General features: G+C 46.7%; 1 protein-coding gene and 1 non-coding gene across 6 annotated transcripts in view; both read right to left on the bottom strand.

Annotated features, from left to right (window-relative positions):
- CRACR2A (calcium release activated channel regulator 2A) overlaps positions 1-14,973 on the bottom strand; it is a 132,780-nt gene that overhangs the window by 97,721 nt on the left and 20,086 nt on the right. The window lies entirely within an intron of this gene.
- LOC117091178 lies at positions 8,089-8,194 on the bottom strand. The gene has a single exon (XR_004440295.1). It is a non-coding gene; the product is annotated as a U6 spliceosomal RNA (small nuclear RNA).

Here is a 14,973-nt window from a genome sequence, read left to right as displayed (position 1 = left end):
GCTCAGGATCCCGTGCTCAGTTCCCATGTGACTCTAGATGGATCTCATTCTGTCTTAAGAACACCAGGCTTTGGTTTCAGACAGCCCTGGGTTCAAGTCCCAGCCCTGCCACTGCCTACCTGTGATCCTCAGGAAGTGATCTATCTTCTGAGGGCCGATTTCTCCTGTGTTAAACATGGACGATAATAGCACCTCATTCATAAAGTTGTGGTGAAGATAATAAGACACACAGCACGTATAAAGTGCTTAGCACAGGGTATGACCCATACTTAGTGCTTTAAGTGCTAATTATATTATTACTATTATAATGACAGGGGGACAGTACATTGCTGTTCCCTCGCCTGAACCCACAGACTAGGTCAGGACCCGGGGGCGTGGGCATCCTCCCTCTTTCTGCATGAGCTCAGCACATTCCAGTGGGTGGGACTGAGGGCCCTAGACGAAGGCACCTTTGGGGAGCAGGCAGCATTCTCTCTCAAGCAGCCGGGCTTGCAGGGACACTCTGCCCCCAGTTTCCATGACTTGGGGGGATGGCGGAGTCTTGATCCCGAGCCATAGACCTGTACTGTCCAATAGAGAAGCCACAAGCCACATATGAAGGTAAGCACTTGAACTGTGGACAGTCTAAAGTGAGATGTAAGAGCAAAAGAGATTTCAAAGACTGAGTTCAAAAGAAAGGAGAATAAAAGATCTCGTTAATAATTTTTAGAGTGACCTCATGCTGAAATGATAATATGTTGCATGTATTAGGTTAACTAAAATGTTATTACAATGAATTTCATCTGTTTCTTTTACTTTTTAAAAAAAATGTGGCCAAAATGGAACATTCTACATGTGGCTCGTGTTGTATTTCTAATGTGCAGTGCCGGTCTGGAGCGTAAGCTCCATGAAGGCAGGTGTCTCTTTGGTTCACAGCTGTATCCCTGGCATCCAGAACAGCATCTGAATGAACAAGTGAGCCAGTGAGTGTGTGAGGCTGGGGGAGAGTTTACAAGAAGCTGGAGGTCCTACTGGAGCAGACAGGAACAACTCCTGGACTCCTTGAGGGAGGGTTGAAAGTAGGAATAACACAGGCTCCTTTCCAAAAAGCTCAGGGTGGGGAGACTGGGACTAGGTCAAGAGGGGAATTTGCTCAGGAGGCCACAGGTTAAAGCAAAGCAGAGCACCCAAGGGAGAATGTTTTGGGGGAATTAACACAGCAGATGTTATGACTAACACAGCCTCGGTTATGTGCAGATGAAGAAATGGAGGCTGGAGTCCAATCAAGCACATCTCAAACCCATACTCTTTCTCCTGAATCCCTTACCTCCCACAAGCAATGTAGAGGTGCAGAAAGAAAACAAGACTTGGGTTTTTTTTTTTTTTTTTTTAAAGCATATTTCCCCATGTCACCGCTGATGTCCTAACCTCGGGCAAGTCACTTGGCCTCCTTGGGCCTCAGGCTCCTCTTGTCCTCATCCATAGTAGGTAAACCACCAGATCCTGTCCATTTCATTTCTTTCTAATGGTGTGCAGAGATAGGAAATCCTATCCCAGAATGTAGTCTCCAAGGCTGAGCCCTGCAGAGTTCCTCTCCTCTCTTTCATGCTCCAAAAGAGGCTCTCTGACTGAGGTTTCTTTGCATCACCCAAATCGACGATTTGTTTAAGGGTTCTCTTTGATTTAACTTGGTTTTAGATGCTTTTCATCAGAAGCCAAAACCGTGCAGACTCTTTCCTTGATCTTGGAATGAAATTCCTTCTGAGATATTTAATACTAGAAATAGCCTCTGCCATACCATAGTCTCTTTCAAGACAAAAGACATGTAAATAACAAACATCCTGCCATATCCAAATAAAAATCGCAGATTGTGAATGGACTTGTCTCTCTCATATCCGCTTTCATGGTCCGGTTGCCATCCATACCAATGAATTTCCTACATTTTTTATAAAAATGGAAGGTGGCCAGGTGCAGTGGGTCACTATATCCCAACACTTTGGAAGGCTGAGGTAGGTGGATCAGCTGAGGTCTGGAGTTCAAGACCAGCCTGGCCAACATGGTGAAACCCCGTCTCTACTAAAAATACAAAACATTAGCCAGGCGTGGTGGCGGGCACCTGTAATCCCAGTTACTGGGGAAGCTGAGGCAGGAGAAGCGCTTGAACCCAGGAGGCAGAAGTTGCAGTGAGCTGAGATCATGCCATTGCAATCCAGTCTAGGCAACAAGAATGAAACTCTATCTCAAAAAAGAAAAGAAAAGAAAAGAAAAAGACAAAAAGAAACAAATGAAAATGGAAGGTACTTAGTACACCACGAGCCTCTCTGTGCCTGCCACAAGTCTCGACAGGATCTTGATGCTATAACATTTTCTGCTGCGTTAATCCCTCAAAACATTCTCTCTCGTGCTCTGCTTTGCATTGACCTGTGGCGTGCTGAGTGAATTCCCCTCCTGACCTGGACCCAGCTTCCCCACCCTGAGCTTTTTGGAAAAAAGCCTGTGTTATTCCCACTTCCAACCCTCGCTCAAGAGCCGCTTACAATGTAATCTAACCAGAGTATTTTAGAGCCAAAACTGACTTCTTAGAGAAGAAAATCTCACCCACTCCCACCCAGGTGAAATGCCAACATTATTTTTTATCGGAAGGGATAAAGACAGATTTGCCAGTATCAACTGTGTCATTCTAAAGCAAGACAAAGTTGAATCACAGCAGGCAGAGCTGCTTTCCAACACAACCCCATGTAGGATGCAGAACACACTTAATTACTCGCCTATGGCTCAGCCACTTGTTGAATTATCACGGATTTTTAGTCCCTTCCCTCACCCACCCCGCAGAGTGGCTGACCGGCCAGCGCTTTCTAGTGCTCATGAGAATGCCTGAGTTTTAAATGAGCAGCACGCACCAGGACAGCAAAGCTGCTTTCTCAAAAATGTCTACATGCAGAGTTCCAAAGCCGAACAAATTCACCCAGTGGCTCTATCCAGCTAACATCTACAGAGTGACTCCCAGTACAAGATGCTATGTTAGGAACAGGGGTACAAAGCAAGTGAGGTCAGGCATGATGTCTCACACCTGTCATCTCAGCACTTTGGGAGGCCGAGGCAGGAGGATCACTTGAGCCTAGGAGTTTGAGGCCAGCCTGGGCAACATAGCAAAACCCCATCTCTACCAAAAAAAAAAAAAAAAGAAAGAGAGAGAGAGAAAAGAAAAAACTAGCCGAGTGCAGTGGCATATGCCTGTAGTCCTAGCTACTTGGGAAGGTGAGTGGGAGAATCTTGAGCATGGGAGTCTGAGGTTGCAGTAAGCAAGCCATGATCACACCACTGCACTCCAGTCTGGGCAACAGAGTCTCAACCCTGTCTCAAAAAAAAAAAAAAAGTGAGTGAAACGTTATCCTTGTCCTCAAATAGCTTATAGTCTAGTGGAGATAAATGCATGTGAAAAACTAAACTGTAAAGCAGAATGAGAAAAGGGCAATAAGAAAAGACATGTACACTGAAAAAAGACTAGAAGGAAATGTACCACAACATCAATGGTGGTTATCTTGTTTATTGGGTTTATGGGTGATTTTTATGAGGTTCTTTAGTATTTCCTATATTCTCTGTGTTTATGTTAACTAACCCCCAGGGCTGTGGGGAGGGGAAGGGAGATGGAAGAGGTCCAGCATGTGTTTGGAAACATGTTTGGAAACTTTGTACTCCTCCTTAGCATTTATGACCATTATAACTAAACAATGCCTGGTGTAACTAGTGAACATCTATTACTCCTGCTGGACTGTGAGCTCCCTGAGGCCGGGGACTGTCTGCCTTGTTCCCAGTAACACATGAGTAGGGAACAGGGTACACTGGCACAAGGACAGAGTAAGAGAGGACAGGAGGGCTAGAGAGCCTTGAATGTCATGTCAAACTGACTCGGTTGCTCACTGTCAGTGTTTCCATGGCCTTCTGTGATTGTCGCTGACGCATCACTCATCACCCTGGATTAGACTCGTGTACACGTCTATCCCCATACATTTTTAGCTCCCTGAGGTCAAGGATCATGGCTCATTCATTCTGTACCCATACTACCCAGCATAATGACTAGCACATAACAGGAGTCAACAACATCTTCTTGGATGTATTGGATTCTAACACGGTTATTCCCTATTTTGCAGGTTATAATGAGTCATCAGGGGTTCCAGGACCTGACATATTTTAGGGAGTTCATATGGAATACATACCAGGCACTGTGCTGGGAGCCTTAATTGTCTTAATTGACCCTATCGATAACCCTCATCGTCCACATTCATTTACACATGAGGTTCAGAAAGTTTAGGTAACCCGCCTAAGGTCATACAGTCTGAAGACAGTGTGGGGACTAAAGTCAAACAGAAAGAAGTAAGGAGACTAGACCCATGAGAGGCTGTGGGGACCTGGAATGGCACAGCCACTCAGAGAATGAAGTGTGGAGCAAGGCTGGCATCTGGGGGACTGCATGGAGGTAGGGCTTACAGCTGATGGCTGATGAGTTCCTTGGCTCACGCATCAAGCACATTTATCATTTCTGATGTCAGCACAGGACACACAGCACCCACAGGGACTCACCCTTGCCTTATTAGAGTAGCTACCAGAAGAAGGACTTGTGCAAAGAGCCCCTTCCCATGCTGTGAATAGTCCCCCTCCATTCTCTCATCCAATGGCTTTTTTATGAAACTCCTAGACCCAGACACTTTAATGAAAACGTTGCTACAACTGGCTCTGACTACAAATGTCAATCAATTTCCCTAGCCTAAACAAAAACAGAATTGGGAATCAAAAATGTTTTCTCATCCCATCTCAGTCACTGACGAAATAGGTACTCTTGCATCTATTTCCTTGCCTTCTCTGAGCCTCAGTTTCCTTATCTGTGGACTGATTGGGCTGGACAAAATGATCTTTAAGATCCTTCAGACTACATCTGAAACTGTATGTTCTCAGGAACTTTGTACTCCTCCTTAGCATTTATGACCATTGTAACTAAACAATGCCTGGTGTAACTAGTGAACATCTATTACTCCTGCTGGACTGTGAGCTCCCTGAGGCCGGGAACTGTCTGCCTTGTTCCCAGTAACACTTGCAACCTTGACTAGAGTGCTGAGCATGGAGTAGCATGCCATGTCTGCAGCACAGACACATGGCTGGTCCCTGGCATGCCCTTTCTCTGGGTTGGAGCTGTGTGTGGACAGCAACAATCCTTAGGCCTTCTCATCATGATAGGGCTTCTCTAATGGTGCTTGTTCTCTGGAGGACACTGTTTTCTCTCCATGGTTCAGGTGGCCAGTTAGTGTCAGATTTATCCACCCTTCCAGTCAACCCTGGAAAACTCTTTCGGATTTTTTAATAAATAAGAGGAGGTCAGTGGTGGGGGGTTTAGAAACTGTGTGTGTTTGCATTCAAAATACCCTACTGCTCAATTGGAAACATTGTCACACGTCCTCTGACTCAGTGGCACAGCGAGATGCCTAGGGATGCCCCAGTGAGACTTAGCAACTCCAGCCATGGTCCTCCATCCTGCTCCCTAACCGCAGCCCCACATCTCACGTTAAGATGCCAGGCCTTTTCTCCCTCAAGCCCATAGTGGGCAAGGATGTTGGGGTCCTTGTAGGCAGGAGGATGCCTGGAATGACCTCCACCAGGGCCTCCTGTCCAAGGGATCCCAAAGCAACACAACATTTTGGCCTGTGTTTACCATTCTGCAGCGTCTCTCTCAACATTAAATCAGTAGCCACTGACCTTAACGGTGTCAGTCATAGGACGGTGTCCATAGAAGGAAGAGATCTCCTTCCTTTAAAGATGTTTATTTCCAGAAAACGAAATGAAGGCGTTCCTATGCCCTTCCTTCGTTTCTAGGAAAATGGGTAATGTCAAATCCCCAACAGAGCTGACAATCAAAGACTAAGAATAACCATGCATCAGTTGTTCCCCTCTGTTTCCTCCTGTCTCCTTCCAATAGAGGCCCCCACCACCCAGCCCCAGTGCTCAGTGCATCGCAGTCCCTAGATTCTTCTTGTCGGGTGGCATTTAATTGCTTTTCTCTACCCTTAAGGCCATATTATACTCAGGGTGACCTCCCTGCTCCCAGAGTATTGGCCCTTTCTGAGTTCACTGTTCAAAACAACACCTGGGAAATGCACACACAGGATCCAGTAATGAGATTAGTGAGTTCTTGTACAAGCACTGTCACACCCTCTCAGCTCCTGCTGAGCCAGCCAGAAAAGTCAGCGAGGACTCTGCTTTCATGGCATTGTTAATGAAAGTTTCGCTTGCTTAAGTTTGCAGAAAGTAGGGCATGGATCTGTGCTTCATCACGGAGTGCCCCGCGAGATGCCTCCCCAAGATAGCTGGCTGGTTATTAACTAAGTACAGCTGGCACGGCGTGTGCTCCGAGGCTGGCTGCTCTCATTCCAGCTTGGTGGTCTGAGGATAGGAGAAAATGGTCCCTTAGGAGAAGTTTGTCAGAAGTGATGCGACTTAGTTTAGAAATCTGCAGTTGGGACTGACTTCTAAGACATTGGCAGGGCCATCCAACGATGTCAGCAATATCACCCAGACCTTCCGGGGCTGCAAGACAAATAATAGCTTTGCTGGGATTCATAAAGCCACCCCCGTAAGGTGGAACTGCTGGTGTCGGGGAGTGGTGGAGTGCACCCTGGAGGGAGTGACCCTTACACCGATGGGCAACAGAACACTGAGCGTTCAGACATCTGGCCTCACCCTTCACTGGTTCCCACTGCTGTGGAATGGAGTGTGAACTCGCTTCCTGGGCTGCTTGGGCTCTTTCGGTCTAAGGAGGCGCAGCAAGCACTATCTTCCAAAATAGGACAGGACAGAATGGAGAAGAAGAACGGAGAGGAATTCATCTTTCCTAGAAAAAGGAAATCTTCTCTGGTGGGCTCTCCACAGAATTAGTGTCCGCTCCCCTTGGACAGTCACTGTTCTGTGGTGGTCCTGCCTCCCGTCTTCCCTCTAGCCAGGCCTCCCTGCTTTCACTCACTTTGCTTCCACATAAGAAAGGCTCTCCCACATCTCTTCCATCTCACCAAATCTCCTCTGCTCGTTAGGCAGGGTTTTAATCTAATCTATAAGAGTTGCCAACAAATTATCAAAAACCAGGTGTCTTAAGACCACAGATTCCTTCTCTCACAGTTCTGGAGGCCAGAAGTACTAAATCAAGGCGACTGCAGTGCTGTGTCCCCTCTAAAGGCTCCTGGAAAGGATCTCCTCCTTGCTTCTTCCGGCTCTGGTACCTCCAGGTGTTCCTTGGCTTGAGGCTATGTGGCAGCAACTCTGCTTCTGTCCTCACTTGGCCTTCTTCTCTCTGTGTCCCTCCTCTGTGTGTCTCTTTATGAAGACACTTGCCACTGAATTGAGAGCCCACCCAGATATCCCAGGATGATCTCATCTCAAGATCTGTAACTTCATTAAACCTGCAAAGACTTTTTTTGTTTCCAAATAAGGTCATATTCACCAGTTCTGGCAGTTAGGACATGGGCTACCTTTTTACCATTCACCCCTCTGCACACTCTAATTCTCAACCCTCAGAGTACATCACATCATCTGGGGAGGTTTTTAAACACTCCAGATGTGTGGGCCTCACTCCAGAAATTGGTTTTCACATGATCCTGGATGGGAAATTAAATAAGTATTTTCTTTTCTTCAGTTCCCCAGTTTCTCAAGTGCAGCTAGGATGGTGGGGCAGGGGTGAGGAGAGCCACATCTCCCGGACAGTACTTCATTGAAGAAGACATTATAAATAAATAACACCAGCTTTCACTGATCACTTTCTCCTCCAGGATTTCTTTTTTCTGACTGAGTCATGAATCAGGCTGTCATCCACTGTTTTGTAAATGTTGCACAAAGAATGTCAGAGACCTTGGAAATCATTTAATCCAGTGGTGCTCCACCCTATCCAATCAATGCCCCATTTTTGTAACAAATATTTAGAAACACCCTCTTTACCACCTGAAATAAAATTCCTAGAAAAGTCATTCGACCCAAATGCATAAAGTCGTCCTACTTTTAATAAAAGGAGAAAAAGGAAATGTGATTTATATACAGAGAGAGCAAGCGAGAGAGACAGAGAGAGAGAGCGAGAGAGAGAGTGAGAGCGTGCACACTTGGCGTGTCATCCCGTGCAGGAGCCATGCTAATCTTCTCTGTGCCATTCCAATTTTAGTATACGTGCTGCCAAAGTGAGCACAGAAATGTGATTCTTAACAAAATAATATGTCTTTCAATATGTACGTGCTCAGGTATGCCTGCACTGGAACACATAATGAAGTAGTCAACACTTCCACCCACCTATAATGGATAAGTTTAAATTTAACAGAAGACAAATAGAAGCCACTTCACATAAGAAGTACAAGGAAATAAAAGAGTGAGGGATATAGGAGGACAATCAAATAAAAAAGTGTTACAATGAGAAGGAAGAACCCCCCATTTCCTGGCTGTATATGATAAGAGGAAGAAGGAAATAACAGTCGCTGAGGTACAGATAACAAGCCAAATCAAATGACAAATGTGCAAGCAGAGGAAACAAGGAAGCACAGGATCCTGTCTCATGAGCTCAGCCTTACATGTAAGTGTAGTGTCATGATAATTTATTATGCTGTGGCATGGGACAGGATAGTGACAAAGTGTCACAGAAAACATGTTTCCAGCCTGGAAATCCCACCCACTGTGTCCAGGCATATCTTCAGTCTTTAGCAGTTAAAAAAAAAAAAAAAAGGAAGGAAGGAAGGAAGGAAAGAAAGAAAGAAGAAAGAAAGAAAGAAAGGAAGGAAGGAAAGGGAAAGAAAGAAAGGAAAAAAAAGTGGCTGGGCATGATGGCTCATGCTTGTAATCCCAGCACTTTGGGAGGCTGATGGGGGTGGATCACGAGGTTAAGAGATTGAGACCACCCTGGCCAACATGGTGAAACCCCGTCTCTACTAAAAATACAAAAATTAGCCGGGCTTGGTGGCGCTCCCTGTCGTCCCAGCTACTTGGGAGGCTAAGGCGGGAGAATCGCTTGAACCTGGGAGGCAGAGGTTGCAGTGAGCTGAGATCACGCCACTGCACTCCAGCCTGGCAACAGAGCGAGACTGTGTCTCAAGAAAAAAAAAAAAAAAAAAAAAAAAAAGGCCTTTAAAATGACATCCTTATAGTATGGGCAGTGAGAAGAGGAGGATGGATTGGGAAAAGTTGTTTGGTAGATCTTGAAGGAGAATATATCAGAGTAAAAGGGAAGAACAAAAGGCAACTCCAAAGAAGTAACCACGATAGCTAATTTTTGCAAGAGATTTCTTATCATTGTACTACAAATATATGTGATAAGAATATTAATTATTTTTAAAACAACTTTTATAAGCAAGTTTGAGGTGCCTCTGCTAATTTAAAATAGTATCTAATTCTACATCTGTTCGATGAAGTTTCAAATTTCCTGTTACAGACCTGCACATGGGTTCCTTGCTTTACGGTAACTGCATATTGCACTGTGCCCTTTTCAGTTAAGTGTATATTTGGAAATGCTCTGATCCAGATAGAATGCATGAAGCTGGGAAATCGTCTCATCATTTCAAGGCTTTGTCTTTATTCCAGTTAGGCTTCTCTTCCTAAAACAACCATTTCCTAAATACTGGGCTTTTGGTTTAACTTCTTCGAAAGTGTGAGAAGCATTACTCTAGGGGACAGCACTGACCCCATCAGAAACATGCACCAAACGAGGGCTGAAAAACTATCTATTGCATGCTGTGTTCGTTATTTGGGTGATGGGTTAATTAGAACCCCAAACCTCGGCCTTATGTAATACATCCATGGAACAGACTTGCACGTGTACCTCCTGAATCTAAAATAATAATAATAATAAGGAATACTGATCAAGTCTAACCTCATTCATTTCTGTAATGAGGAAACAGGCCCAAGAGGGTAGACCAACGGTAAATGTTGCTCCTCTTCCTGTCGCTAAGTTCCTTGAGGGCAAGGAGGGGATGGGATGCTTTTCTTGTATCTGCACACAGCTGCCAGCACAGAGAAGTGCACATACCTGTCTGTGGCCCTAGACGTGCCTGTTGCCTGCATTCCATCAGGACTCTGGATTCTCCTTTTCCACCTGAAAACAACTCGTTTCTAATTACTGATCCATAGGAAGCACAGGCAAACAGATCCCCAGAAGTCACTTGGGACTGAGTTTCAACACTTTTGTTTCACACAGTTTCAGCACTCGCACCAGCTGCAGCTGAAGACCACAGGATTTCAGTGAAAAGCAACTGGCTCCCTCCCCAACCCCTCTGCCCGTAGGCTGCTGTGGTTAGCACTGCACTCAGAGAAAGAATAAATAAAAAGCAAAAGCCCCAGTTGTTCTGAGATAACCACAGAGATGACAGATGCTGTTGCATGCAAACCCTGGGGGAGAAGAGAGAGAAACAGCAACATTACAGATCCAACAAAGCATGGTGACGAGAAGCCTTGGTGGGCAAGTCCTATAGCTGAGGTGTGATTTCAGAGATCAGATGGAATGTGCCCTCCTGGTCCCATCATTCCCTAACCCCTGCACTCTTCCTCTTTCAGCTGACTGGGTTTACAATTTCTTCAGCAGGGAAGAGGATTTTGCCCCGCTGGAAGAACGCTAATTCTCAGGGTGAGTATTCCTTTGGGAGACCCCCAGCCCCCAGCTTACAGGATAAATCGGCCAGGAATGAGAAAAGCTGAGGTGGAGCAGCAAAGGGAGGGAAGGTTCCTTTGGCCCACCTTTCAACCCCAAGTAGGCTCCAGAGAGCTGCCAGTTGTGGTCATGTTCATCCTGGGCTGCGGGCAGAAGGATGGCTCAATACCTTAGCTCATAGCCACCACTTCTGGGCCCGACTTCCTTCCTTCATCAAGTAGTGTAAAATGATGAGGACCCAAGACAACTGGAAGCCACTCGCCTTGTTGTTCATGGTTGCTCCATGGTATATTTGTCTCTTTTGTCACGTTCTGGACACAACCCAACGCATCCATGTCACCAATACCACATACACCTGGTGGCACTGCAGCTTTCTGTTGACCTACCTGAACTAGCCTCCAGGCACCAGGCTTATCACTCACATCGAGCACAGTGCCTGGCATTCAGAAGTTGCTCAATACATGTTTTTGGATCGAAAGAGCAAAAAGGGCAGGGGAGCCAATTCCACTCTATAAAATGGGAAAAACCATCAAGGAACAGCTGTCATGTTAGTTATGAGACCACATACGCATTGTCACCCACCTTCTTCGCAGCATGGAGCCATCTTGCCTGTTTTCAGAGCTGCTTTTATCTTTGTCATGACTGTCATCTCCACAGCATCAGTAGTGACAAACTTAGCAGGTGAGAGGCATAACTGTAAACCACACCTTTTTAAAAAAGACTTTGGGGCTGGGTGTGCTGGTTCACTCATGTAATCCCAGCACTTTGGGAGGACGAGGCAGGCAGGTCATGAGGTCAAGAGATTGAGACCATCCTGGCCAACATGGTGAAATCCCGTCTCTACTAAAAACACAAAAATTAGCTGGACGTGGTGGTGCGCACCTGTAATCCCAGCTACTCGGGAGGTTGAGGCAGGAGAATCACCTGAACCTGGGAGGCAGAGGTTGCAGTGAGCCAAGATTACATCACTGCACTCCAGCCTGGGTGACACAGCAAGACTCTGTCTCAAGGAAAAAAAAAAAAAAACTTTGGAAGCAGCACGATAGATTGGCTAAAATGTCAGGTTCTAGTGGCAGAAAAACCTGGGTTCTGATCCTAGTTCTGTGTACGAGTTATGAGTCTCGGTGAAGCCGCTTCACTCTGCTACGGTTTCCTTGTCTGGAAAACGGAGATAGTGCTACCACTGCCTGGGGGGTCTGCTGAGACAATCCATGTCATAGAACAACACTTCTGACTGTCTAGTATTTCATTTTCATTGCTGGTCTCCATGCAGCCACTCAGACAGTGCACACAAAAGCAAGAAGACGGCAGGGTTCTTTCCCTTCCACTTTCCAGCTCCTGAGACGAAAGCCTGGACATGGCAAGGCAGGGGCTGCAATCTCAAGCATACAGAAGAGTAACCGAAATGGGCCGAGTGGTGAGGGGCCGATGAAGAAGCAGAATCGCTTTCATATCGAGTCTGCCCTCCTCCCTCTGCTGGAAAAAGACAGCCTCCTTGGTTTTCAGTTTCCCCCTTGAAGAGACATGAGTACATGAGTGATTTCCCTTCCTCCTTAATACTCTAGGAGGGAAACAGCACGATGTTGCCAGATGGCAGTCAACGCTCAGGCTGAACGCAAGAGGGTCAGCAAGAGGTGGTGGGGAACATGCCAGAGCGGGGCAGGGAGGTCTCTTTAAAAGGACAGCTGTTACCCAACCCAACCAGTTGTCCACATGTTCGAACCAAGTGCTTCCAGTTCTTCTGATTATTCAAAGATTTTTCAGATTTTTAAATGTTACGCACGTTCAGGGTCAACACGAAATGGCAGGTTTATCCCGTGCAGTGTTTCTTGTAACATTCACAGAAAATGACTAAAAACAACCCGTGTTCATCAGTAGGGGATTGTTAAATTACGGTAAATCCATACAACGGGATACTACACCCCTGTAAAAAAAGAATGAGGAAGCTCTCCACATACGGATAGGGAAAGATCACCAAGATAAATTAAGTGAAAAAGGCGAGGTTAAAAATAGTGCGTATAGTCTGCTATAATTATGTGAGAAGTAGAGGGATGGAGGCAGATAAGTATTTGTACTGACTTTTATCTGCAAAAAGAAATTCCGGAAGGTTGTACAGGAAACTAATAAAAGCATTTACAGGGGAGGGGCAGGGCAGGACTGGCCACTGGAGGCAGGGATAAGATTTCAGTGAATACCTTTCTACAGTGCTTTAATTTTTGAACCACGCAAATGTATTGCCTGTTTGAAAAATAATACAAAAACACTGTGTACACCAGCTGCTGGGAAGAAAACACATCTACAGGCTCCGAACAGCCTGCAGGCTTCTGGGCTGTAACCTTCATGTTAAGGGCTCCAAAACTGCAGAGGCAGAAAAGTTGGCGGCATTGGGTCCAAGCTTTACTGGATTTCGAGACAAGTAGGTTGCTCAGTGCCTGGTGTCTGGAACTCTCTCTGGATTGCCTGGCAATGCGCTAGTCGAGCCCAGCAGCCCCCACCGCCTCTAGGGGGAAAGCGATCAACTCCCAGCCTCTCTGGGAGAGACGGCTCCAAAAAACTCAACTTCTCGGGAAACCGAGGAGCTCCAAGGTCTCCAGCTGCTGGGCAGACAGAATTTCCGGGCATTCCTCGACAATTAAGGCTGCCTGGAGCCCCAGTGGTGTGTTCCCCCCATCAAGGCTGTGTCCCACTTGTCCCATACAAAGGAGAGCGACAGGTGGGTGCGGTTCCTCCTCTGGAGCACGGCATCCAATGTGTCCAGCTGGGCCCAGCTCAGCGCACCTCCCTAGGGAATGCTGAGAGCAGAGGACGTGCTCCCCCGCTGACACTGCTGCCAGTCACTTCCAGGCAGCACCACGGAACACCAGGCATATTCATCCTGGCCCTTCGTATGTCCCTAGTCTTGTCACTGTGAATGAGCTCACTGAGTGTTTCGGCTTGAACTGTGATCTCCACATTGAAGTCCTAACCCCCAGTACCTCAGAATGTGACCTTCTTTGGAAACGGGGTTGCTGAAGATGTCAAGAGTTAAGATGAGGTCACACTGGAGTACGGCGGTTCCTAATATGGCTGGTGTCCTTATAGAAATGGGAAAATTTGGAAACACACACACAGGGAGAATGCCATGTGATGATAAAGGCAGACATTGGAGTGATGCAGCTGCAAGTCAAGGAAGATCAAAGTCTGCCGGCAAATCGTCAGATGCCAGGGCAAGGCAGAGAGAGGCCTCCTATATACCACAGAGGGATCATGGCCCTGCTGACACCTTGGCTGCAGACCTCTAGCCTCTAGAACTGGGAGACCTGACATTTCTGTTAATCACCCAGTTAGTGGCACTTTGTTAAGGCAGCCCTAGGAAACTCACACACTCAGCAACCTCGGCCAACTCAGGTGGCAAAAGTACCCACCACTGCTCCTTCTCAGCAGGTACCGATAGATACTGGTGACAACACTGCTCCCATGAATGAAGATTCTGGGAGCTGGCCTGGTCAAGTTGATTGTGTCGGAATCCATCAAATACTCAACCAATAAACAATGGCTGAGTACCCGATCTTGTGAAGAATGCAAGAGAAATAAAATATTCCATTACTGTCCTCAAGGAGTTGACAGTCTGATTGAAGATTCAAGAAAGACACATGTAATAATGGCCAAATTAGTATTATCTTCCCCCAACCCTCACCCATGACCAGCAGATGCCACAGAAGTCACTCTTAACTAAATGGCACTGTGCTCCCAGCTGGATTCAACCTTCTACTGCATCTCATTTCGCTGCTCCCTGTATGTGTCTGGAAGAACTGCTTTTTCAGCTCTTCAGGACATTCTTTAGGATGTCAGGCTATTAGACAATTTCTTTTTTTTTTTTTTTGAGACGGAGTCTCGCTCTGTCGTCCAGGCTGGAGTGCCGTGGCCGGATCTCAGCTCACTGCAAGCTCCGCCTCCCGGGTTCACGCCATTCTCCTGCCTCAGCCTCCCGAGTAGCTGGGACTACAGATGCCGCCACCTCGCCCGGCTAGTTTTTTGTATTTTTTTAGTACAGACGGGGTTTCACCGTGTTAGCCAGGATGGTCTCGATCTCCTGACCTCGTCATCCGCCCGTCTCGGCCTCCCAAAGTGCTGGGATTACAGGCTTGAGCCACCGCGCCCAGCCATAGACAATTTCTAGAAGCTGTCGCCACCGCTCCTGACATGGAGCCCACACTTCTTGCCCACTGTGGACACCCACTCCTGGCCAGAATTGTCTGCCACCCCCAGTGAAGCCGCTCCCATCAGTTTCTTGCGAGCGCTTTTGTCCCAGTCAGAGAAGCAGACCCTACGAGTCGGTGGGCCTATTCTGCAGCTCT

Source organism: Trachypithecus francoisi, unplaced genomic scaffold (genome assembly GCF_009764315.1).
Source record: "Trachypithecus francoisi isolate TF-2019V2 unplaced genomic scaffold, Tfra_2.0 Lachesis_group11, whole genome shotgun sequence".
NCBI classification, from domain to species: Eukaryota; Metazoa; Chordata; class Mammalia; order Primates; family Cercopithecidae; genus Trachypithecus; species Trachypithecus francoisi.
Note: the sequence above shows the minus strand (reverse complement) of the source record. Positions and strands in the feature narration are given on the sequence as shown.